Below are 24,322 nucleotides of genomic sequence, written 5' to 3' on the forward strand. Positions count from 1 at the left end.
CTTTGGCCCAAGAATCATTTTATATAAAATTAATCAGATTTCTTTTTTTTTTGCAGGGTTTCTGGACATTTCTTAAGACAATTCATTCTATGAAACTTTAAGAGAAAAAATATAGACAGAGTTTCCTGAGTTTGTTTCAACCCAGAAGCTTTGTTGTGGGCCTAGATAGTTCCATGAAACATCAATTTTTGGAAAAGGCTAAAGGAATCAGTTAATCATAAACTTTTATATCTAAAGAACACAAGCCTGCCAAAAACTACAAGTTTTCAGGAAATGTCCAATAACCTGACAATCTGATCCAAGACCTTACAATGTTTTAGCAGAGAAGTCATTTAATCCTTGGGACTATCAAGAACAAATAGCAGTGAAGTTTGCTCACTCTGAGCTGCGGCAGGGTTGGGCTACAGGATTTGTTCAATTCCCAGATCTCTGGTTGGAATTCTTCCTTTTCTACTATTTCAGGTAGAAAATATAAGTGGAAAAGGGTGATTTCATAAATAGAAATTACAATCATCTCTAAAATTTGAAAGAATAATCCAAAAGCTTGGTACTTTACTCTTTGAATGGCATGTTACAACTGAGCATCATACTCCAGAATGGCCTTGTTGATTATAATTGGTGGCCCACAGGAACATGAAATGGATTTGCAGAATTCCAATGGGATTGTGATGCCAGTGAGTGTGTGTGCGCCTGTGTGTGCCTCCTGCACATACAGGCATGCACACACTCATTGGCATCACACTCAAGTTCATACACGTGTACAAAAGCACTGGATTGGAGGGCTGGGAGGAGAATTCAGAGCAAGCAAAACAAAACATACTTCCCAAAGTCTTCAAGGCTACTGAGAATCTCAGAGACTGAAAATATTTTAAAGCTCCTTACCTCACGTTTTATGGGTTTTTCATTTTCAAATGATCATAGAATATAGACTAGGATTTGGTCTTATGGATTTTTGTCTATGTTATGGAAAAACCTTCACTGCACAACTTGAATTTATTGCATCTGGGGAAGTGTGACAGACAATGAAATACCTTTGCATTCAACCAGGAGGAATATTATAAAAAGATAAAATGAGTGTGACAGGCAGATTAGTATAGTGATTAAGCATATGGATTCTAGAGCCACACTGAGTTTGAACCTAAGGTCTGTGCTCTTGGGCCAAATTGTTTATCTGCTCTGTGCCTCAGCTGCCTCATCAGTAAAGTGGAATGATAATGTTGGTGGCGAAATGGCACCAGAATTTACTGGTGATTGGACCTCAGTTCAGCAACCTAGGTACTGGCTAAGGAAGAATTCAGAGCCAAGATTCAAACCATAACAGAAAGTTTACTTAGAAAATCACAGGGATAAAAGAAGTGAGTCATAGAGAAAATGGACTCAGGAAACAAGTTGCAGAGGCAAAGAAGGATCCTTGGAGCTTAGAAGACAGAGGGGTAAAGGTAAGGTGCCGGGTGGGGGTAGGTGAGGGGGAGAGAAAAGAGGAACAGGAAAGGTTCAGCAGGCATATTCCTGAGAGGGAGAGTATGCTGGGTTCTCCCTCTTAAGGGCTTTTAAGGACGGGGATTTTTAGGGGAGGTCCCAGTGGAGAATCTTAATAGAATATTCATCAGGTTATCAGGTGGGTCATTTCAGAGTCCTGGTCTCCAATGATTGGTCAGCGCCAAAGAAGGGGGTCATTAGTCAATGCAGCTGGTCTTGATGTCAACCTTGGCATCACTTATTTGGTTTTGCTGCTTTTTCTGGGCCTGGAGCTAAAACACAACTGAGGCCTAGGTGTATTTGATGCAGGTCAGAACCTTATTGTCCTCAGGGCTTAATGCCTAAGGACTATTCTCCCACCCCCTTGTTTGTTCCCCTCTAAGGGGGTTTAATCTGCATGACTAACAACATGCCAGGGGAGGAAAGGTCTGAGAAGGGTTCAAACCACATGACCAGAGATATAAAAGGTCAGGAGGTGGAAGGCATGCAAGAGGCAATCAATTGATGTTTCTCTCTCATCCATGTTTCTATCTCTCTCCCCTTCTCTCTTCCTCTCTCTCTAAAACCATTTTTAAAAAGTGGGGGTTAGGGGACCTAAACTGCATAACCAGAGATATGTTAGGGGAAGAAAGGCCACCCTGGCAAGGACCCCATTTTCCCAGTTTTGCCTGTTGCGAGGCACAAGGAACATTCTGCCCTGGTGACCTTATCTGGCTCATGGTCCTTGCTCTGCTCATGTCTGTCCAACAGTCTACTTGGATGAAGGAGAGGCTGCTGTAACGAAGTACCACAAACTAGGTGGTTTAAACAGAAATTTATTGCCTTATAGCTCTGAAGGCTAGAGGTCCAAGAACAGGGTGTTAATAAGGTTGGTTCTTTCTAAGGGCTGTGAAGGAGAATCTGTTCCACCTCCTATCCTCAATTCTAGTGGTTTGCTAGCAACCTTTGAGGTTCCTTAGCTTGTAGAAATATCATTATGATCTCTGCTTTATTCTTGGCATCATATTCTCTCTGTGTACATGTGTCCAAATTTCCCCTTTTTGTGAGGACACCAGTCATATTGACTTAGGACCTGCACTAAAAACCTTACCTTAACTTCATTATCTCTATAAAGACCCTCTCTCCAAATAAGGTCACATCATGAGGCTCTGGGGTTAGGAATTTAACTTATGAATTTGGTGGAAGTAGAACATGATTCAACTCATAACAACCTACATTTAAAGGATAAGCTGAAGAGAAAGAGCAAAAGAAGGATTAACAGGGAAAACAGGAAGAAAATGCAGTGTTAGAGAAGATAAGGAGGAGGAGGTACAAAGAAAAGCTGCTTGCTCCTCAAAAACAGAGAGTGGAGGCCCCAAATCCCAGCTTTGTCTTAGACACTTCACTTTTCGGAACCTAATTTTTCTCATTTGTATGATGGCGGTAATCCTACTTCTCCATGGGGTTGTTGCGAGAATTGAATGTGATTGTGTATAAATACATTATGACCCAGAATGGGTCAATGGTAAAATCCTTGCCCACCATATGGGAGACCTGGATTCTATTCTTGGCCAATATGCATGCATTGCTTGATGTTCAGGAGCCAGAGATGACTCAATGTCATGTGACTCAGTGCTAGAGGGTTCTAGACAATCATCAATTTACTTCCTAAACATACACTATAATTTAAAAGCTAACACCTTGGAAGGCTGCTGTTGCAGTCTACTATGAGTAGAGCTCATTAAATTTTAAATTCCATATTTGTTTCATGTGACCAAAACCTATAGGAATATATAAGTACAAAGAGTATGAATTATGGCTATGAAACAGAATTTAAAAATATTTCTCTTTTGTCCTTTTTGTATAAATTAAACATCCTATTTGACATCTCATGAGCCTTTTCCTATAGGTTGTTTGGTTTGGATTTAATGTGTTAACTGATCCACCAAGGAGATTAAACAAAACCCTTCCTGGCTCTGTGCATCTAGTTGACAGGATGTCCAAGAGGTAGTTCCTTCTCCTTCCATCACTCCTACCATCCAACAGATTCCAAGATCTTCATGCAACTGAGTGACTGTTTTTATTTTTCTTAGGTGCAGGTAAGAGCTAGTTTAGATGCCACCAAACCTCTCTTGGAAATGTTTTTTCATGGCATACTCAACTGATGTTTAAATGGAGCATCTGCATTGTGGCATTGGTGCTAAACCAACTCAGTTCTCCAGGTCTGGGTCTCAGTCTTTTAAACTCTCCCAGCCTCCAGACTCTGACACCATCAATATTTTACAGATGTCCTAGAAAAGGAGATGTTCCCTCTGCTGAAATCCATGTAAGCAATGTTTCTGAAAGATGCTGAAACACACCCATTGTCTAAACATTTGTGATTAGATACTAGTATGTTTCCAAACAACTTTTCATTTTCTATCAATCTGAATCCCTTGTTGAAGTGAAAGCAGAACCACCCTTTTGCTTTGCTCATCCTCAACCAGCCTATTGGGAACAAAGAAAAAATTCTCAGTCGCTGTCAATCATCCCCAGTAACCCACACAACTGGTCTTACAGGACCGGGATGCAAGAAGAAAACCTTCCAGGCTGGCTACTTCAGGAGTGGGCCTTTGGGTCATGGAGCATCAGGCCAAAGAAATGTGTCAATCAATGTTTGTTTCTCTCATTCCTCTATCATTGTACAGCCCCTCTCCTCCCAAGGTAGGCCCTCAGCCTTCTCACCCGGATTCCTACAATAATCTTACAATAGTCTCTCCTTCTCAGTGTCAATATCTTTGTTAACCTGAACTAATAAGGCCCAGCCTTTACCTTGGGCTTCTGGACCCTCATTGGCCTCCATTGCTCTCAGAATAAAGTCCAAACACCCCTCACATATCTCCTAAAGGTCTTCAAATCTGACCCTAAATCTCAGTCCCAGCTCTTGTTCCTTGAGAGCCTTCCATACTCCCATTTGCTCTCACCAGCTGGAACCACCTTTCCATGGACACATGTCCAGTGGTGTGTGCTTTGTTCATTCTCTTCCCTCTGAATGGAATGCAGGCCCTTATGTCCCTCAGCCTTAGACTACTCCCTCATGAAGCCTTTCCTGACAGCTCTATTTAGAAGGCACCTCCCTGAATTCCCACAGCCCCGTTTCTCTGCCTCTTCTAGGGCTCCTGTGGCTTTCTATTTGATATCCTACACATTTGTTTTTGTTCTCAGCTCCCTCCTAGACTGTGAACTCCTTGAACAGAGAGATGTGTCTGATTCATGCTCCCCCCCCCCCCCTCGCCCCAAGTATCTGGCACATCTTCTTACACACACAGAAAGCACCAAATCAATGTCTGAGAGGGACTGGACACATGGAATAGTCAAGGGGTCCAGGAAGCCTTACGAGAGATTTTTCCGGTGTCTCAGCAAGTTTTTACATATTGCGTCTGCTGCGTTTTCTCAGCTGAAATTAATCTGGAAACAGGAGTTTACAGAGCAAATTACTTTCATATGAATTCAGACTTGCAGCTCACGGATGAAGGGAAACCGCAAAAGTCTTCATTGCGCATCGTCTAGCCGGGAATGACCTCCAACCACACTTTTATAAGCAACACTCCCATGCAGATCTGCTCGATAATTTAGGCCTGGTGACAGCCCTCTTTTGCTTTCTCTCGTATATTCTTAGCACAGTCCCCATGGTAATAAAACTTCACTCCAAAAGCAAGACCCATGTGGGGGAGGAAAGGAGGAAAGTGGTATTTTTCTGTCTGATCTGTCCTGCTGTTGCTTCAAGTTCATTACTTGCATTTTACTTTGGTTTTAAGAAACTAAATTGCTTATCAATGATCTTGCTCACTGGAAGCTCTGCTGAAATGTATTTGAAGGTAACTCATAGCTCTTGGTGCTCTAGGCCCTAGAAATCCACCCTCCTTTGGGACCCCATGATTTTCCCCAGGGCGGGCAGAAAGGCCCCATTTAATTCCTGCTGTGAGAAACTAGTTTTCCAGGATTAGAGCAGCAAACTGAAGCAGACACCCTAGGCTCTGTGTTATGCATCTATGTTTATGTATGCAGGTGTGTGTACATGTGCATATGTTTGTGAGTATCCATTTGTGTGTGTGTGCATGTGCGTGTGTGTGTGTCTGTGTGTGTGAGTGTATGAAAGTGGGTGGGTGGAGTGAGTATTAGGCAAGGGTGAGGCACTGGGTGGTGACTTAACAGCTATGGGTGGAGAAAGGAAGAGGCATTGTCAACTGATACTAAAAAAACATCTGGGGTCTAGAGAGCTCCAGTCAACCCACAACCATCACAGATGAAGTCAAAGTGAGTGAAGCATGACCCTCAGCTGCAGCACCCCCGGCGGCATATTCAGCTGGTGATTTTCTCCTTCAATGTTGATTTTCGCCTCTGGCTTTGCTTATTATCTCCTATCATGGGAATGAATGAATGAGAAGAGAAGGGAGATATACAATATGAAACGTGTGCCCATGCCTGTCCTCTCCCTATCCTCTTTCTACTCATCTCCCACTGTCCAGGGCTGCTCTGCCTGGACAAACGTCACAATTTTCTCTTTGATTCGGGTTCCACGTCTCCTCTTTACCTCTCTAAGACTTCCGTTTAAACTACTGAATCAATGGGACCTCGATTGTTTACTCACAACCTCAGTGCAGCGTTCAGAAGTTCCTCTCGTTGTGAAAAATGCCAGGTGCGTACAACCGAGCTTCCCTGGAGTCCCGGACACTTCTGAGCTTCCCTTTACAACGAGGCTGCGGAAACTCCTGGCTTGTCTGCTGCTGGTTGTTAAATGCTAGAATTTGAACACTTTCTCTGCCCCTCTCCCCTATCAAGATGCCCCATGACCTGGAACTGCTTTAGGCCCCACGGCATGGCCTGGCCATGTTGAATCCCCTAAGATTGTGTCACAAGGAGCATCCTATACTTTAGGGCCTATACTTCTTTCCATTTTTTTCTGAAATCAATGTTCTCAAATGCACTTCCATCTCCTTCAAGTTGACTAGGTAGAGAGACTGGAAAATTCATTCAAAATCTGATTCTGATGACTAATAATAGTCTAAGGACTTTCCTTTCACCTCAAATATGTATGTAAATAAAATATGTACTTAGTTAACTCCAAGTGATACATTCTATTTGGATAAATTGTGTGGGTGTGTCATCAATAAGGGAGTATCCGGAAAGGAGTCACTCACACACGTTTTGACTTTCCACTGAGCCGAGTGTATTAGGGGAGACTCCCGATAAAGCCAATGGAGTCACAGGCAGGTCGAACACAGAGAGGGAGTTTACTCGCTAGAAGCGGTCAGAGCGAACATCCAGCACGCAGTCCCAGGATTAGCGCTGTCCACAGGTGGGTGGGTGGGGGGTTGGTCTCCATCCAGGTGGCTGGCAGTGGCAGCAGCGGACTCTGAGCGACCCACGTTCTGAGTTCTGATAACCCACAGGGGTGGAGGTCCCACTCATGTGGGTGTCCATATGGAACCCTTTACTTGTGGTTTGGGCATTCTGGGTCCCTCCTAAAGGCATTCCCATTACACCCTATTACTTTAGTCCTGACACAGCACTTGACATGACTATCGTGCCTGATGGTGACTCAGTATTGGATTGTCAAAGGTGTCTAACATGTCCCCTTTGTTCTTGCTCTACATTGTGTGTGAGAGAGTGGGAAAGAGAGAGAGAACATGGGGCTTTGGTATCCTTTAAATTAGCTAGGAAACAGATTGCCAACTGTCAGAGCAGAGGGGGTTTGTGTGGTTGGGTGAGAAAGGTGAAGGGATTAAGAAAAAAAGAACAACTCACAGACACAGACAAAAGTGTGCTTATCACCAGAGGGAAAGGTGAGTGGAGGGAAGTAGAAGAAGGTATAGGGGGGATAATGGTGATAGAAGAAGACTTGAACACAGAATACAACACGCAGATGATGTATTACAGAATTGTACACCTGAAACCTATATAATTTTATTAACCTCCCTAACCCCAATAAACTCAATGAAAAAGAAAACATTAATTAATTAAATAGTTAATTAATTAATAATTATTTTTTTAAAAAATTTAGACTATATCCACTATGGCACCACCTAACTCTAAAATCTGTCATGGGAAGGCAGTAGGCAGATGTCCTTTTAACTGGGCACGAGTAGAGCCCTGAGAAGTGGACATGGTGAGGGAGTAGGAAGTGGTCGGCGGTGCTCGCAGTGGTTGCTGGTCTGAAGTCCCCATGCCCTCTCTCACTGTGCCTCCAGCCACAAACCTGCTGGTTCTGTGGCCTCTGGTGCCTGGCGTGGCAGAAAGGAGGTTTCTGAATCTGCGGACACTTGCTCCTCTGCATGTGTGTCCTGCACAACATTGTCTCAAAGAATGAACTTGGTAGAGTTACAAAACCTTTTGCCATGTATGTTCATCCAGATGTTGAACATACCACTGCTTTCTATGAGGACGCCATCGGCTCCTTAACCAAGTTCCCCCAAAGCTTATAAAACCTGTTTTATGTCAAGCGTTTTGAAGCAATTAAAAAAATTCTTTTTTTTGTTTGCAGGATTTTCATGAGGTTTTGTAACTGAAGTCCTGAGAAATGTCTCTAAGATTAATTAGTGGAAGTGATAAAGGTGTGAGTGTGGCCTTCTGTCTAGGTTATTTGCAAAACAGAGTTTGATGCATTTAGAAAACATGATAGCTAAAACTAAGCAAATGGTGTGAGCTTAAAATGAGAAGAAGGCTGGAATCAAAGATTCCTCTGGAAAGATGGAGCTTATCATCCACATATCTTCCATCTAAAGCACCTGGATCCCAACATTTTAAAATATAAGAATAAAGCAATGCAAAGTGATTCTTTCCTTTGGTGTCATTTTTCACCAAAAATATTATAATGACAGCAACAACCATGTTTTTTTAAAAAAATCCCTTGAAAGGCAAAGTTTTAAAATAACGTTACCATATTTCATACAATTGATTCAGTATTTCAAAGGTATTGAACATCAAATATCACATTTTGTTTTCACAAAATCATCTAAGATTTTCTCATTTATTATCAAGCAAATACTCACCAAACAATAGAAAGGGGGAGGGGCTAGAATCTAGAAGTTTTGATTGCCCACTTTATATTAGTTTTAGTAGTTCATAAAAGAAGGAAAAAAGAAGAAGAAATGGCTGAAAAGTCCTAGCAGAGGCACACATTTCCTAAGTGTGGATATGGTGCTACTGGTACTTATGCTAACTTAAGGGCTCCTGTTCAAATTCCTTCTCTATTTGTAGGTAATTTTCTGGCCATCGTTTTGATATTCTAATACAGTGATAAATAACTTTTTAAAATCTTTAATAAAGGAGAAAAATAAATTACTTTAACAAGCATTAGCATTAATAAATGCCTATCTACATTTTGGAACTAACTGGAAAATACTAATTTATTATCAATTAAAAGTTAATTTAGGCCTCCACTTCCTTCTAGATTTTTATTAGAATTCCCCCTCTTAGTCTAGTTTTAAGTCTAAAGGGGAGGCACACTCTTTTCTAGGTTCTCAGGGCTCTAATACCTGAAGTTACCTTAACTTTAAGATTCTTCTTAAGATATACCAATGTGTTAGAGTAACAGAGTGGTTAGCTCTGAAGTGGTAATTTTATAAGCCTTTTTGCTTTATCCTTTTTTTATTCATTTGGATTTTCTCATTTTACACAATGGGAACTTATTGTACTTTTATAACAGGAAATATTTTAATATTATTTTAGATAAGCAAAATTATAAAAATGGAAAAGGAAAGAAGAAAGGAAGGAAGACCAGAAGGAGTGAAGGAGAGAGGAGGGAGGCTGAAGATAGAAAGGAAAAGAAAGAAGAAAAGAGGTCGGGAAGGAAGAAAGGGAAAGAAGAAAAGAGAGAGGAATAATAGAGAGAGAAGGAAGGGAAGGAAAGGGAGAAGGAAAAAACTATACGAAAAAGAAAAGAAACTAGCCTAGGCCTTGAGAAGCACATTGTTGGCCTACTGTGATTATCTTGTTAAGGCCCCAAGGTCAGACCCCACCTTTGTATTAAAGTAATATTTCCATAACGGAACGTGTCTTCCCACTCACAGCCTTCTTGGGAGGAGGCTAATTTTGGATCTGAGAGGCCTCATTCGGGGGTTGAGTTGGACCTGGACTCTAAGGTGTGGAGAGGCCTAGGGAGTCCTGATGGGTAGGCGCTGAGTTATCCCTGCCACAGGGAGGAAGGTGGCTTGCCATGAAGTGGGCTCTCTAGACTCTGAGTCACTACCTCTAGTAGCCCCGGAAGGGTGGGACCTGCAGCAGCCCTTCAGCGGGGCCACAGTGAGGATGTATTTGCCCGGACTGGTGTCCCTGCAGCACAGGAATGCATAAGGATGGAGGGCATGGGGGCACAATAAGATGGCAAAGGGAGAGGCCAGTGTGGAGAAACGTGGGGGGCGGGGGTGCTGGTGGTGCTTCTGAGGCAGTAGGAGATTTGCCAGGAAAACCTGCCAGGAGACCCCTCCAGGCAGCTAGCTCCTGGGAATTAGTTGATGGGCTGGGGGTGGGACTCACATCATGGCAAGTTAGACATAAAAAACAGACATAGCATTTTGTCATGCCTCAGACTTGTGAGACTTGGGACATTGAGAGGTAGGGAGTAGGCATGGCTAAAAAGACTGATGAATGGGAATGTATCAAAATGTGGAAGAGAAAGATGTATCATTTGTTGAATTATGGGCCATTTCTTTTCCCTTTTTTTTTTCCCCCCTATAATTTCCAAGTCACGCACAATTTCTTCCACAATTAAAACTAGCAACACATTGAAAGTTATTTGTTTTGTTTGGTCGAGCACCTGAGGCACTGCTCAGTCAAGGTGTCTTATAGCCCCTCCTCGAATTCACTCTATGGGCTCCTTCCTCTGCTGCTCTCAGGTGCCTGCTTCTAACCTGACCCTGTGGCTCCAGCCCGGTCAGAGCCCTACGTTCCCCCTCTACACAGAAGAACAGAGGAGACTGAATTATACTGTATCTGTAAACTCAAAAGAGGCAAAGCCTTATTGTTATTTTGTAAAACAATCGAACAGTAACTGTTGGCTCTACCCTTCAAAAAATCTTGAAACTGAATGGAGGGTAGTAGCCCTGGGAGCAGAGAGTACCCCGTACATGAACTGACAGGAACCTCTGAAAGGATGTCCAGAAGGGAGGGACTGTTGTCAAGACAAATTTTTGTGACATAGAGCAGGGGAGTAGTGTATCTTCAGGTGTAACTTGACCATTTGGCATATAAAAATCCTTCAGGTCTATTTTCAGGCAAGATAGATGATCTGTGCTTGAGCTACTGTCAAAACCCTGATAAAAATGAATGATTTTTGCGAACTGCCAAGAGAATACTAACCATCCATCCAGTAACATTCTGGTCAGCAAGTGTAGCACATTGGATCATATAAGCCCAGTGCCTCATCTAAAGCACAGCTCTATACCATGACCTATACAGACTTTTAGTCAAGAGCTCATAGAAGAAATGACCATGTGAAATACATGTAAAAATGATTTTGCAGAACAGATAGTTCTCAAAACCTCTGTAATTAGGATCCATATGAGTAATTTGTCCTTGATTTCAGCACCTGTCGAAAAAAGTGGTTCTCTCCGTGTCTTTCCTTCTACCAGACAAAGAGGTCTCATGACGCTGCTCTTTTGCCTTGGGTAATCATAGGCTCAGAATTAATTTAGTACTTAATTGTGGTCATAGTTTAATTTCTGCTTCTTGATAAAATTATCTTTCTCTAGCTCCTTCTCATTTATTATCTTTATTTGAAATACCTGAGGTACATAATTATAGTGGTGGCTCTCGGCAGGCTGTGGCTGGCGCTCAGCCACCCTGGATGAGAAATCGCTCCCCCCACCCTCCACCACAGCCCAGCCCCCTGGGAGCCCAGGAAGGCTGTCACTCTATTCTCAGTTGGGGTTCAGCTATGTATTTATCTTTCTGACAGAATATGTTGGGGGCATCAGAAGCCAGACTAAATAGAGATAGAGCATGTTAAGAGATGCCTGAATACACTCTAGCCTTAATTCAAGGGAAGGAAAAAAATAGCCCAATATATTTTCTTTGTTTTACAAAACAAAATAGATCTCTCTGGACTAGTGATAGAAAGAAGGGAGAATTACAAAATGACAATTATAAAAGCTGGTCATTAAAACCTACTTGTGTGATGAAGTCGTATCCTATTACTTCATACGAAATCCTTGCTGGTTTACAAGGCCCTATGTGATGGATTTCCAACCGACACCTCCAGCTTTATCCTGCCATCTGCTGCTCATTCACTGCTGCAGGCATACAGACCTTTGTGTTCCTCAACTGTCCCAAACACCTTTGCCCCCGACTCTTTGCACTCGCTGTGCCTTCTACTGGAAGCACTCTCATCAGATCTTTATATGTGTGGTTCTTCGTTATCACTCCAGTTTCAGCTCAAATAACAACCAGAGAGGCCTTTTAAAACTAGCCCCTTTAAAGAAGCCCTCATACCGTCAACTCCTCTCTATCTCATCCACTTGCTTTTCCATTGCCCACATCACTATCTTAAATTATATTTGTTCATGCCTCCCTTTTTAAATGGAAGCTGCCTGGGCATAGAAATGTTGTTTATCTCATTCACCTTTCTATTCTCAGCACCCGGGACAATGCCAGGCATACAGAAGGTCCTCAATAAAAGTTGTTAACCCATACATTTACTTATCATTGGTAACTTACATTTCATGGATCCCCATGAAATGAACTTTGAGATAGGTAGTTTATTGATAGGGTCCTTTGGGATCAACAATGGGCAGGGAAGGATGTAGGACTGGACAGAGGGAAGAGCTGAACTGCACTGAAATCATAACAAAGCTTTAGTCAGTTTAGTCAATTCCACAGGAAACTCTAGAGCTTGGATGGCCCTTCAGCAAGAGGGCTGAGTCTTTCTACCCCTGGAAAGGGCATGAAACCTTGCGTCACTCAGCTCTCTTCAGTCAGGGGAGTTCCTGGGTGAGACAGTTGTGAGCAGTCAGCCACCAACATCTGGTCCAACGGGAAGAGTGAATCTGGGCTGCACAGCACATCTCCCACTACAATGAAGTACCCACTGTGAGCCAAGAATGAATGTAGCTGCTGCTGCTTCAGTGAGCTAAAGGAACAAAAACCCTTGGTCTGTTGGAGCTTATATGCTAGTAGATGAATGAATCAATTAGTGCGTCAACCTGTCCATCTGTGTGTACATTGTATCACAACATTCCCTTGGCTTTGACCAAACATCTTGTGAATTGTAAGCAGTTGAGAGACCTTGATGCTTAAGGGGCATAATAAAGAGGAAACAGCCCAGAGTGCTCTGAGGGAAGCTGTCATAAGCTTGTCAAGATCGTTGCAGGGGGAAGTGTTAGGGCCTCATTGCATCACAGGATCTTATTAAAGTAACTTGTCAAAGGGGTTGCGTAGGTGATTAATGGATAGTTACCAGGTGCCTTCTATGTGCCAAGCACTGCCATGTGACTTGGGCTGAAGTAAGATTAGCTCACACTCCTCATCCCCTGCAGCCCCAAGCCCTCAGCCCTTACAGAACTTACCTTCTGGTGGGGAACACGGAGGGACAGAACAGCAATTACAATAAAATGGGAGGGGACTTCAGGGGCAATGTGAGCACTCACAGGGGTCTGACAGGTCTTCATGATTTCCTCGCAGAAGGAAGCTTTCTGGAGAAAGAAACATCTAAATTGAAACTTGCATGATGACTAGGCATTAGCCAGAAAAAGAAGGTGGGAGGTGTGTTCTAGATCAGGGGCAGGAACACACAGAAAATATGGCACTGAAATGACAGTTATTCAAAACCTGAATGTATCCAGGGGTGACTGGAACAAGACGGGAAGGAGGGGAGGTAGCATGAGATGGGGCTGAGGGTGGGAGAGGTAGGTCATGAAGGCCTTCTAAACCTGGTTGTGGTGCGTGAAGTTTACCAACATATTTTCAAAAGCAAGGACGTGACACCTCCCATTGGGTATCCTATCACCTTCTAAACCTTGCAAACCGACAACAAGGTCATTTTCTTTAGATCAAAATGGAGACACTCCTCACACATAACGTATCTTTTTTATCCATATTTTGTCTTTCTCTTCAATTGTCTTTTATCCAACTTTTGATTTATATATCCAACTTTTGATTTATATATAGACATATTTTCAGTCATCCTGGGTTTTGAAATTCTTCTCTCTTACCTTTCCTTTCTATAATGTGCTTAAGATCTCTCCCTTTTTCTGAGAAACTCATTTTCAAACTCGTGCTATGGAACACGAGGTCTAAGAAATACTGTGGGGCGGGGGGAGGAGGGGAAAGAATGGGAGTCTTACATCAGATGTGTCTACTTCTTGGAGAATCACAACACACAACTACAGAAATAAATTTATTTTAATTGTCTGAACTATTGTTTCCCAAACTTATTTTATCACAGCATTTACCCCCATAGCTTTTGTGTTGTTTTTTGGTGTTGTGGGTGGTGTTTATATGATAGAACATCTGACAATATCCCTAAACAGGGACCGTCACTGAGAGATACTACCCTGATGTATGTGCCTTCAGCCTCTTTTCCAATGTCCTCCTTTGGTGCATTATGTCATGCATGGTCCCTGCAATCTTGTCTTCCCTCCTAGTCTCTGCCAGTCTCATTGATATTCCATTATGCTACAGGAGTATCTTATTCTTAAGAGATAGTATATTCATAACTCATGGAGAGAGAGAGTAGATTGGTGGTTACCACAGGATGGGGGTTTGGGAATTGGGAGATGTTGGTAAAAGGGTACAAACTTCCAGTTATAAGATGAATGAAAGTTCTGGGGATGCACGATGATTATAGTTAACAATACTATATTACAGTGAGAGGAAAAGTAGATTTACATAGTTTTGAGTACACAAAACAGTTTATTGTTGTATTATTAATTAATTGTGTTATTATTTTCCATATTGACAGCTGTAGACCTACTTTTGCCCCACTCTGTATATACTTGGAAGTTGTTAAAAGAGTGTATCTTAAATGTTATTACTACAAAAAAAGGGATAGTTATGTGAGAAGTTGGTAAACACTTGATAATATATATGTATATCAAAACATTAAGTTGTGTACTTTAAATCTACATATGTCATGTGTCAATAATCTCAATAACACTGAAAATAAGATATAGTTTATTGAATTACTTTCCTTGTTTAAGAAGCTCTGTGCTCCTGGACCATCACATCTAAATGCCACAGCCTGACATTCCAAAATTTTGTCCAAGTTCCAGCCCTCACTGTTATTACTGTTTTTACTCAGGTCTGTCAATCCAATCTGTATGTTGTCTCCTCCAGCACATGATTGGTTCATTTCTTTCTTTGTATATTTTGTAGCTCCTATTCCTCTCTGACAAATGATGCCTTATTCCCTCAAGGTTTATTTTCAAACTTACCTCCTATGGAAACTTTTTCCATATTAGCACAACTCTACCTCAGCTCTTTAATACATCAACTTTATGTAATACTGGGAAAGAGGATTTGGAAGTATTGGAAGATATAACTGAACAGGAATAGTGCCTGACATATAGCATCTGCTTTTTAAAACATTTTCTATGCCCTGACCAGGTAGCTCAGTTGGTTAGAACATTGTCCCCATACACCAAGATTGTGCCAATGTTTCAGGTACCACCTCCAGTCAAGTCACATACAAGAATCAACAATGAATGCATAGATAAGTGGATCAACAAATTGGTTTCTCTTTCTCTCTTTCAATTCAATAAAAATAAAAAATAAAAACATTTTCTATGTAAATGACTAATATTAAATATTATTTAGTGTAGCAATAACAATAAAAAGATAAGTGAATTTATTGCCATTAAATAAGCCTAATTCATGGTGTACTAAAGTGAAAAAAGAATTACCTTATCTTATCATCTTATTCAAGACTAGAAGCCCGGTGCATGAATTTGTGCACGGGTGGGTTCCCTCGGCCTGGCCAGTGATCAGGACCCATCGGGGCCCATAGGAGCTGGCTGCCTGGGGGAAAGACCATGGGGGGTTGGCTGGCTGCAGGAGGTTGGCCGTGGGAGCGCAGTGACCACCAGGAGGGCAGCTCCTGCATTCAGCATCTTCTCCCTGGTGGTCAGTGCATGACATAGCGACCAGTCCACCTGTTGTTCAGTCAAGGCTTTTATATATATAGACTAGAGGCCCGGTGCATGAAATCTGTGCATGGTGTGTGTGTGTGTGTGGGGGGGGGAATTCCCCTCAGGCCAGCCTGCACCCTCTCCAATCTGGGACCCCTCAGAGGATGTCATAAGCCAGGATTGGGCCTAAACCAGCAGTCAGACATCCCTCTCACAATCTAGGACCACTAGCTTCCAACTGCTCACCTGCCTGACTGCCTGATCGCCCCTCACTGCCCCCCCCACACACACACACTGGTCTGGTAACCCCTCACTGCCCCCTCTGCCAGCTTGGTCATCTCCAATTCCCCCTCCTGCAGGCCTGGTCACCCCACACAACCCACTGCTTCATTTGGTTGCCCCTCACTAACCCCCTTGCTGGCCTAGTCGTCTCATGCAGCCTGTTTGGTCATCTGTTTGGTTGCAATAGTCACTTAGGCTTTTATATGTATAGATGAGCTAAGTAAAGCATGGTAACATTTAATGAATTATCTAAAGTCAATATGAGGCCAAACTGAAACAAAAGCTCAAGGCTACTTGATTCTTAGCCCAGTAGACTTTTCTCTTCCCCAGACAAGTTTCTCAACAACTAGTTGTTTATGTGAACAAATGTCCACCCAGGTCATTACTTGGGAGATAGCCGATGATAAGAGCTTGAGGTATTCACAAGAAGAAGAGAATACTCTGGGTCAGTGGTTGGCAAACTGCAGATGGTGAGCCACATGAGGCTTGCGAGCCACTGTTTGCTGCTTTGTTGACTAATGAGTTTGCCGACCACTGACCTAGACTCTCGATTCCAATAATTACAGGCTGTTGTTGTTCCTTGTAATTAAGCCCCTAATCCAGTGGTCAGCAAACTAATTAGTCAAAAAAGCAGCAAACCGTGGCTGACCACTGCTCTAGGTCAAAGTGTTCATGAAGACTCAAACCAGAGAACCCGTATGATTTAGGAAGTTGGGGGTTCTGGGTGGGGCAGGGAAGGCATTTAATTTGGCCCAACAGAAAGGAAGAAATTTTGGAAATGAGTGGGTGAGTATAAGGCATGTTCAGGAGGAGATACATAGATAATCTAACCAGAGATAAGAAATGGGCTAGAAGGCAGCCTGTACTGTATGCCTGGGCACTTTCCAATGTGTTGGGAACAGAGGCTTTCATTCTTCCAAACAAGATGTATGACTTGAAGTCTGAACAGAGTACTACAGTCACAGAGCTAAGCATTTTCTAAAGAAAGAGGAGTCATCAATGCACGGCCACACTGCTGCTGGCTTGTGCTTCTGTTTTACTCACCAAACACTGGAATCTTGCTTCACCATCCCACCTCCAACGTGGTCACCATGAACTCTTTTCTCTTACTGTGAATTCTCAGGTGAGAACATCGCAGCTATTTTAGGTACTTGGGTAAAGGGCCCTCTTGGAGCTTCCTGAATTCTTAAAATTAGCTGATGGTGGCAACTTTCAGGATGAAATGCACACTGGTAATTAAATGCTGATGAATAGTTAAAAATGGAAGTAAGGCAAAGCTCTGCAGAGCTGGACAGGGTGTTGGCATTGCAAAGCTGACCTGCCGCACATTTACCCAACAGCACCTTCAATCTCCAGGACAGCCACGAAGCCCAGGGGCATGGGCATTGAGGATGGTATCAATGATACTGAATGCTGACAACAAGCGAGGTCTTCCATCAGTGGGAAAATCTAAAATTGTTTATCAACACACACACACACACACACACAGACACAAATTCACATCCACACCAATGCGAGAAATTCATTTCCAAAGTGGGAAATGTCTATTCTATGTCTCAGTTCCCAGACAAAGCCCTTTCCTGTATAAAACCCAATGATAGACAGTGCCGCTGATCTTCTTCTATTGGATGCATGAGCAAACATGCAAGGAGGAGGAGCGGCTCCACCTGCCATGTGTATCCCTACCCAAGGGGCTTAGAGAACTGCTTTCTTTGTTATGTATGCACCAGGTCACATGGGAAAGTCACTTAAAAAATGGTCTCTGCATGGTAATGAATAAGTTCATTTGTCTCAGGAGGCCAATTTTGTTATGTTGTGCTTTCATTGTCATTCAATTAGAAATATTTTCTAATTTTCCTTCACGTATTTATTTTGACATTGAGTTGTTTAGAATATTTTGTTTGATTACCAATTTGGGGGGATATTTTTAGATGTTGTGTTTTTATTATTTTTTTAATTTAATTTTTTTCTTATTCCAAGAACATTCCCTGTAATATTTCAACCTTTTGAAATATACTGACATTTATTTTGGGGCTCAGCATATAGTCTATTTGATGAATATTCTGTGTGCATTTGAAAAGAATTTGGATTCTTTACTTCAGTATTGCTAGGCATTAGGTCAAGTTGACATTGTTATTCAAATTTTCTGTAACCTTATTAATTTTTCTCATCTTATCAGTTACTGAATTATAAAATACTTAATCATGATTGCAGACTTAACTCTCCTTTTAGTTTTGTAAATATTTTGCTCTCCATATTTCTAGGTACCTATACATTTAGAATTATACAGTAGCTCCCCTTATTCATGGTTTTGCTTTTTTGTGATTTAAGTTACTATGGTCTACCATGGTCTGAAAATATTAAATGAAAAATTCCAGGAATAAACAATTCATAAGTTTCATATTGTTAAAAAAAAAAGTGGTTTCAATTTTTTTAAAAAGGAAAACAACTATAATCCTCTTATATGTGGGGTTACAAAAAAATGTGGCATTTGAATGTGATTGCTGAAATTTTTGGAATTCCAGAAAAGTTAGGCATTTTGAGTAATACGTGAAATTCCTAGTTCTTTATACTTTTTAGTAATATAACAATAGTTGGGGAATCACACTCTTTATTTCCCATTTTCTCAAAGACTCTGATAATTCAGATAAAATCTGTAGTTTGGAAAACCAACAAGCTGTCTCTGCTCTCCCACCATGGACCCCACATTCCAGCCAATGTCCCCATGGCATCCTCATTATGAATGAACACTTCCTAGTTTCCATTATTTCTGGCTCTTCTGGGTCAGGGACACATTAATAACAAAATTCTGCCCTGTAGCTCACTTAACAGGTTTATATTAAATCAGCCCCCTTAGGTTGTTATTAGAACTGGCTTTTATCTTGTGCCTCTATGCTTGGTCTCTGGATGTTTTCGAATTGTAACTCAGTTTTGCCTTCATTTTATTTTATTACTTATTTATTTATCTATTTTTTTTTAAGTCCACACCCAAGGATATTTTTCCATTGATTTTTAGAAAGTGGAAGACAGAAATACCAATGTGAGAGAAACATATCTATTGGTTGCCTCCTGCACCAGCCCTGGCCAGGGCCCCGGCTAGGGAGGAGCCTGCAAGGGAGGTACGTGCCCTTGACCAAAATCAAACTCAGGTCTGAAGGCCAACGCTCTATCCACTGAGCCAAACCGATTAGGGCTGTCCTCATTTTAGATATAGAAACTTCCTTCAGACTCAAATTACCTGAACAAAGCCCCACAACTTCCTAAAGGATCGCCTAAGGACCTGGATTTGTGGTCTAGTCTCCTCTGACTCCTCCCAGTCCAATAGAGCTTCCTGGTCTCTGGATCAGGCTCTGACCCATTTCCCCATTTACCAAGCCTCAGTTTCAATGGACAAGATCGTAGAACACAAATACTTCATTTCTTTTCATTATCATTACTAAACATTCTCTTAGCTTTATCATCTTGCTACTTCTAATGTTTATTTTTCATTCAAAAACACCTAAGATTTCTATGCTGTGGCAGGCGCTAAAGTACCAAAAAGTTTTAATAATAAGACATGATTGTTTCCTTGAATTAGCTCACAGTCTGAGGTATTATCCTGAATAATAATGCATTACATTATTGTTCTCAAATAATTTTCACATATAATATAACGTCTTGACCATTATGCTTTACACTGTGGATTAATTGGCTTTTCGTATTCAAGACCACAACTATTCCAAAGGAGTCATGAAACTAACTTTCCCATGATGTAATTCAGATTCATGCTGGAGAGAAACGTTATAAAAGCAATGAATGTGGGAAAGTCTCCTGTCAGAATTGTCATCTTTCTCAACATGTAAGACTTTCTCAACATGTAGAGAAGTGCTATAAAGGTTTCGTTGCCTGAACACACTGGTTTCTTGGCCTATATTCACTGGTGAATTTTTTATTGAAAGAGGAATACATGCAGGGCCATTTGGGATCTTAATACTAGGTTCATTTCTTTTAAATTGAGAGAATGTGCAGCTTATGCTTTTGAAATATGAATTAGAAAAGTACTTTAGCACAATCAGTTTTCACTTCCTGCAGGAAGTCTGATAGGAGTTCATAATATTACTAATTCTTTGTGCAGTTTGGTGAAAGCTGACAGTGAATATTCACTACAATCAGATAAAACATAGCTGTGCCATGCGCAAGAATGAAAACAACTAGCAATGTTCTGTTGTCTATGTGGTCAGCTGGAAACATATTTTGGAGAATTTTAAGACAGAGGCCAAATATAGTGCCAAATCCAAAGGCTGTGAGGGCAATGTCACTTTATAGAACCACATTTTTAACTCAAAGACTCCAGGCTCTTATTTACTTTTAGGTAATTTGCTATAATTATAAGGTATGTTGCCCGCCAGGTGCAGTTAGCACTATGTATATATCCTTGAGCCCAGCAGGTGTGTGGTAAAGAGAAAAGCAGGGGAACCAAGATCAAACCATCTACGACTTGGCAACCTGGGGATGCTCTGACCTCTCAAGACAACTTTGAAGTTGATTCTTCAAAAGGTAGAAAGATATCCTTGACTTCTGCTTAGATGCAGTTATAAGAGCAACTTGGGTTGTCAGTCATAAGTCCTGATGTGTATGATAAGGTTTAAAATTTTAAGATTATCCAATAAATATTTCAGAACTTCATCTTCTTTATAATTCTGTTTTAAAATGAGAGTTTTAAAATGCTCATGAGATAGCCTTTATCTTAACAAACACCTTAAAAGAAAGGGCATCTGAAAAAGCATAAATTTTGGTTAAAAAAAATCAAGAACTCAGATATTAAATGCTGACATTGTAACACTGGAGTTTCAATATAAAAGTGTCCTTCTCCCCTCATTCCCCGCCTCAAAGAAATATGTCAAACAAATATGTAGAGATGTGATAACGGCACCAGAATGCTGTGCCTAATTTTATGCAACAATTCTGTGCCCGCATTTTCCTGGGCACTACTCTCTGTTCCCTTCAATCTTACAGTACAGTCTTTTTTAAAATTTCTTTATTGATTAAGATGTCAGATATTTGTCCTCATCCTCCTTCATTCCCACCCCCAACCCCTCCCCATGCATGCTTCCACCCCCCTGTTGTCCATGACCACGGTTAGGCTCGTATGCATGCACATAAGTCCTTGGTTGATCTTTCCCCCTTATCCCCACCCTCCTTTACCTTCCCTCTGAGGTCCAGCAGTCTAATCAATGCTTTCTTGTTCATCAGTCTATGTTGTTCATCATTTCCCCTAGATGACTGAGCTCATGTGATACTAGAAATACACTTAAAAGAACCAGAAATGAGACAAGCAATAATGATTATGCTGAGAGGCAAATGAATCAGTCTGTAGTGAGTTTCTTTCTGATCCAACAGCTCTTTTGAATCCCATTTTCTATGTCAAAGAGTTCCTTATGTGTACATGTCAGCAATATTTCAGTTCTGGATGGTGGACAAATGGTGGAAATGTAGGTCCAACCCTCTCTGGTTTGGTACTGGGCAACCTGCAGTGAAGCACAGCTGCTGACTGCTAGTATGGCAAGGCTTGTCAGCATCTTTCATCTCTGGACTGTTTCTCTTCTGTCTTCATGGCTGGAGCAGTCCTGTCAATTCCTCTCTGTTGCAAGAATCAACATGGTCTCAGAGTTGTTTTCTGAAAATATACAAACATATTCTCTACCAAAAGTTAATAAAGGAAACTTTTCTATAAATTTGACTTGCGATCCTCATTCATCTTTGCCCAAACGATTTTCCTTTGGCTTGTTTTGACACCATGTATGTTGTACATGGGTATCTTGCTGTTAGCATTACAAATGAAAGTTAATTTCCTAAAGTAAAAAATTTTCTAGATGTAATTTACTTATGGGATATTTTTCTTTACATAATATTCTTATATTTTTATTTAAATATTAGGAGGCTTTTGGAAATTTTATAATGTAGTCTTGATAGCTTTTAAATTTTAATTTTTATACTAAAATATGACTGCTTTAGGTTCATTACATGTTATACAATTTTACCATAAAATGAACTACCAATAAAAATTTTAGTTAACACTTTATGAACAGCTTTTTGTCCAATACAATTATAGTAGTCTTAAGGGAAGAGGTGAGTTATGGAAACTAACCCTTAGTGATTATATACTACATTCCAGCCATCAAATTCATGTTAAAATATGTTGTCTTTTTTAAATCCCTACAGTTATGTAAAGATTATACGTTATGTAGGTATCATTATTTCCATTTTAGAAATGTTCCCACATCTTGGCTATTCTAAGTAATGTGGTTAGGAGTGTTAGCTTTTCTATCTATCAGCAATAACTATTATAAACTAATTTTTAGAATTTTCAATTCACAATAGCCAGAGCAACTAAAATGTACTCAATCATAAACGTAATACACATGCAGGGACTTTATAGAGGAAACTATAAAAGCATACTGAAGTAAGTAAAAGAGTTTTTGGTAAATGGAGAAAGCGTTATGAATGTAAGTACTCAATATTATAAAGATGAAAGTTCTCAAATTTATCTTTAAATACAATCCAGTCCTAATTAAATTCCCACAGTATTTCTCATAGAAGAGTATATATGCAAAAGTTGCCAAAATGACTTTCTAAAATGTTATTAAAAAGCATTATAATGAAAACAGTATGCTTTTGGGGGGAAAAAATAAGATAAATAAAACCATGAAACAAACCAAAAGGTCCAGATGGAGGCACATATGTATAGCTACATATATGATTTGGGTGCAAGAATGGTAGTGTCTCAACTCTGGGTAAGGGATGAACAGCTCAGCAATGCTGTTGGCATAACTGATTATCCATTCACAAAAATATATTCCTGATGGATTAAAGAACCATGTGTATACCCATATGTGTCTGTGTACACTTGAGCTACACACATTTAGTCTGAGAAGTATTTATACATGTGCAGAGGAAGACTTTGACAAGGAGATTCATTTCATGATCATTTTAATGATTAATTATCAGCCACAATGTCCATTATTGTGAGAATTATGAAACAAATTATGGCATATCCAAATATAAAATGCCATACAATCTATAAAAGGATGACATACACGCATATGTAAGCACATTAAAAGATCTGAGTCATGTTTTTGAGAGAAAAACACAAGTTATATAAAATTTAATATTATATTCATAATATTAATCAACTTAAAGAAATCCTTCTACATAAAACTCTGCTGAATAAATATATATATATTTTAAAGGCCTGATGCACAAAATTTGTGCAAGAATAGGCCTTCCTTCTCCCAGCTGCTGGCATGAGCTTCCTTCTAGCACCTGGGATCTGGGCTTCCCTTGCAACCCCAGCTTCATCCAGAAGGTTGTCTAAAAGGACATCTGGTCTAATTAACATATTATGCTTTTATTTTATAGATGTATATACTATATATATATATATATATATATATATATATATATATCCACATATATATAAATATAAAGCAAGGACACATATTTTGATATATATTATACAAATGTTTCAATATAAATATGTACATATATATGTATACATATAAATATATAAAAATTTATATTTATATATGTATTATATGGCCCGATGCACAAAATTTGTACAGTGGGGGGTGTTCCTCAGCCCTGCCTGCACCCTCTCCAGTCTGGGACCCCTCAAACAATGTCCTACTGCTGGTTTACAGGGATCAGGCCTAAACCAGCAGTCAGACATCCCTCTCACAATCTGGGACTGCTGGCTCCAGCCTCTCATCTGCCTGCCTGTCTGCCTTATTGCCCCTAACCTCTCTGCCTGCCAGCCTGCTCACCTCAAATGCCCCCCCTGCCAACCTGATTATCCCCAACTGTCCCCTGTGTCAGCCTGCTCATCCTCAACTGCCCCCCCCCCCTGCTAGCCTGCTCACCCCCACCTTCCCTTCCCTCTGGCCTGCTTTTCTCCAACTGTCCCCCTGCTGGAATGCTCACTCCAAACTGCCCTCCCCTGCTGTTCTGATCACCTCCAACTGACCCCCACTGATGGCCTGCTCATGCCCAACTGGCCCCCCTGCTGGTCTGCTTTCCCCCAACTGCCCTGGCTCGTCCCCCTTCCTCCCAGCCTGATCACCCACAACTGCCATCCCATACTGGCCTGATCACCCCCTAGCGACCCAAGCTCCCAGCCCCTCTTTTTTTTTTTTTTTTTTTTTTTTAGCTACTTCTTGAGCGGAGGCCAGGGCTTGCTAGAAGCAAGTATCTGGGATTTATTTATCATCTATAATTGAAACTTTGTAGCCTTCAGTGGAGGCCAGGGCCAGCCAGGGCGGGCAGGAAGCTTGTCTTCCTCCATCACCAGGGCAACCCAAGCCTCCTGCTCTCTCCATGGCTGCATCCATCTTGGTTGGGTTAATTTGCATACTTGCCCCTGATTGGTTGGTGGGCGTGGCTTGTGCGTATAATGGAGGCATGGTCAATTTGCATGTTTCTCTTTTATTAATGTAGATAACTGA

Source organism: Pipistrellus hanaki, assembly GCF_964339955.1.
Source record: "Pipistrellus hanaki genome assembly, chromosome: 3".
Taxonomy (NCBI): domain Eukaryota; kingdom Metazoa; phylum Chordata; class Mammalia; order Chiroptera; family Vespertilionidae; genus Pipistrellus; species Pipistrellus hanaki.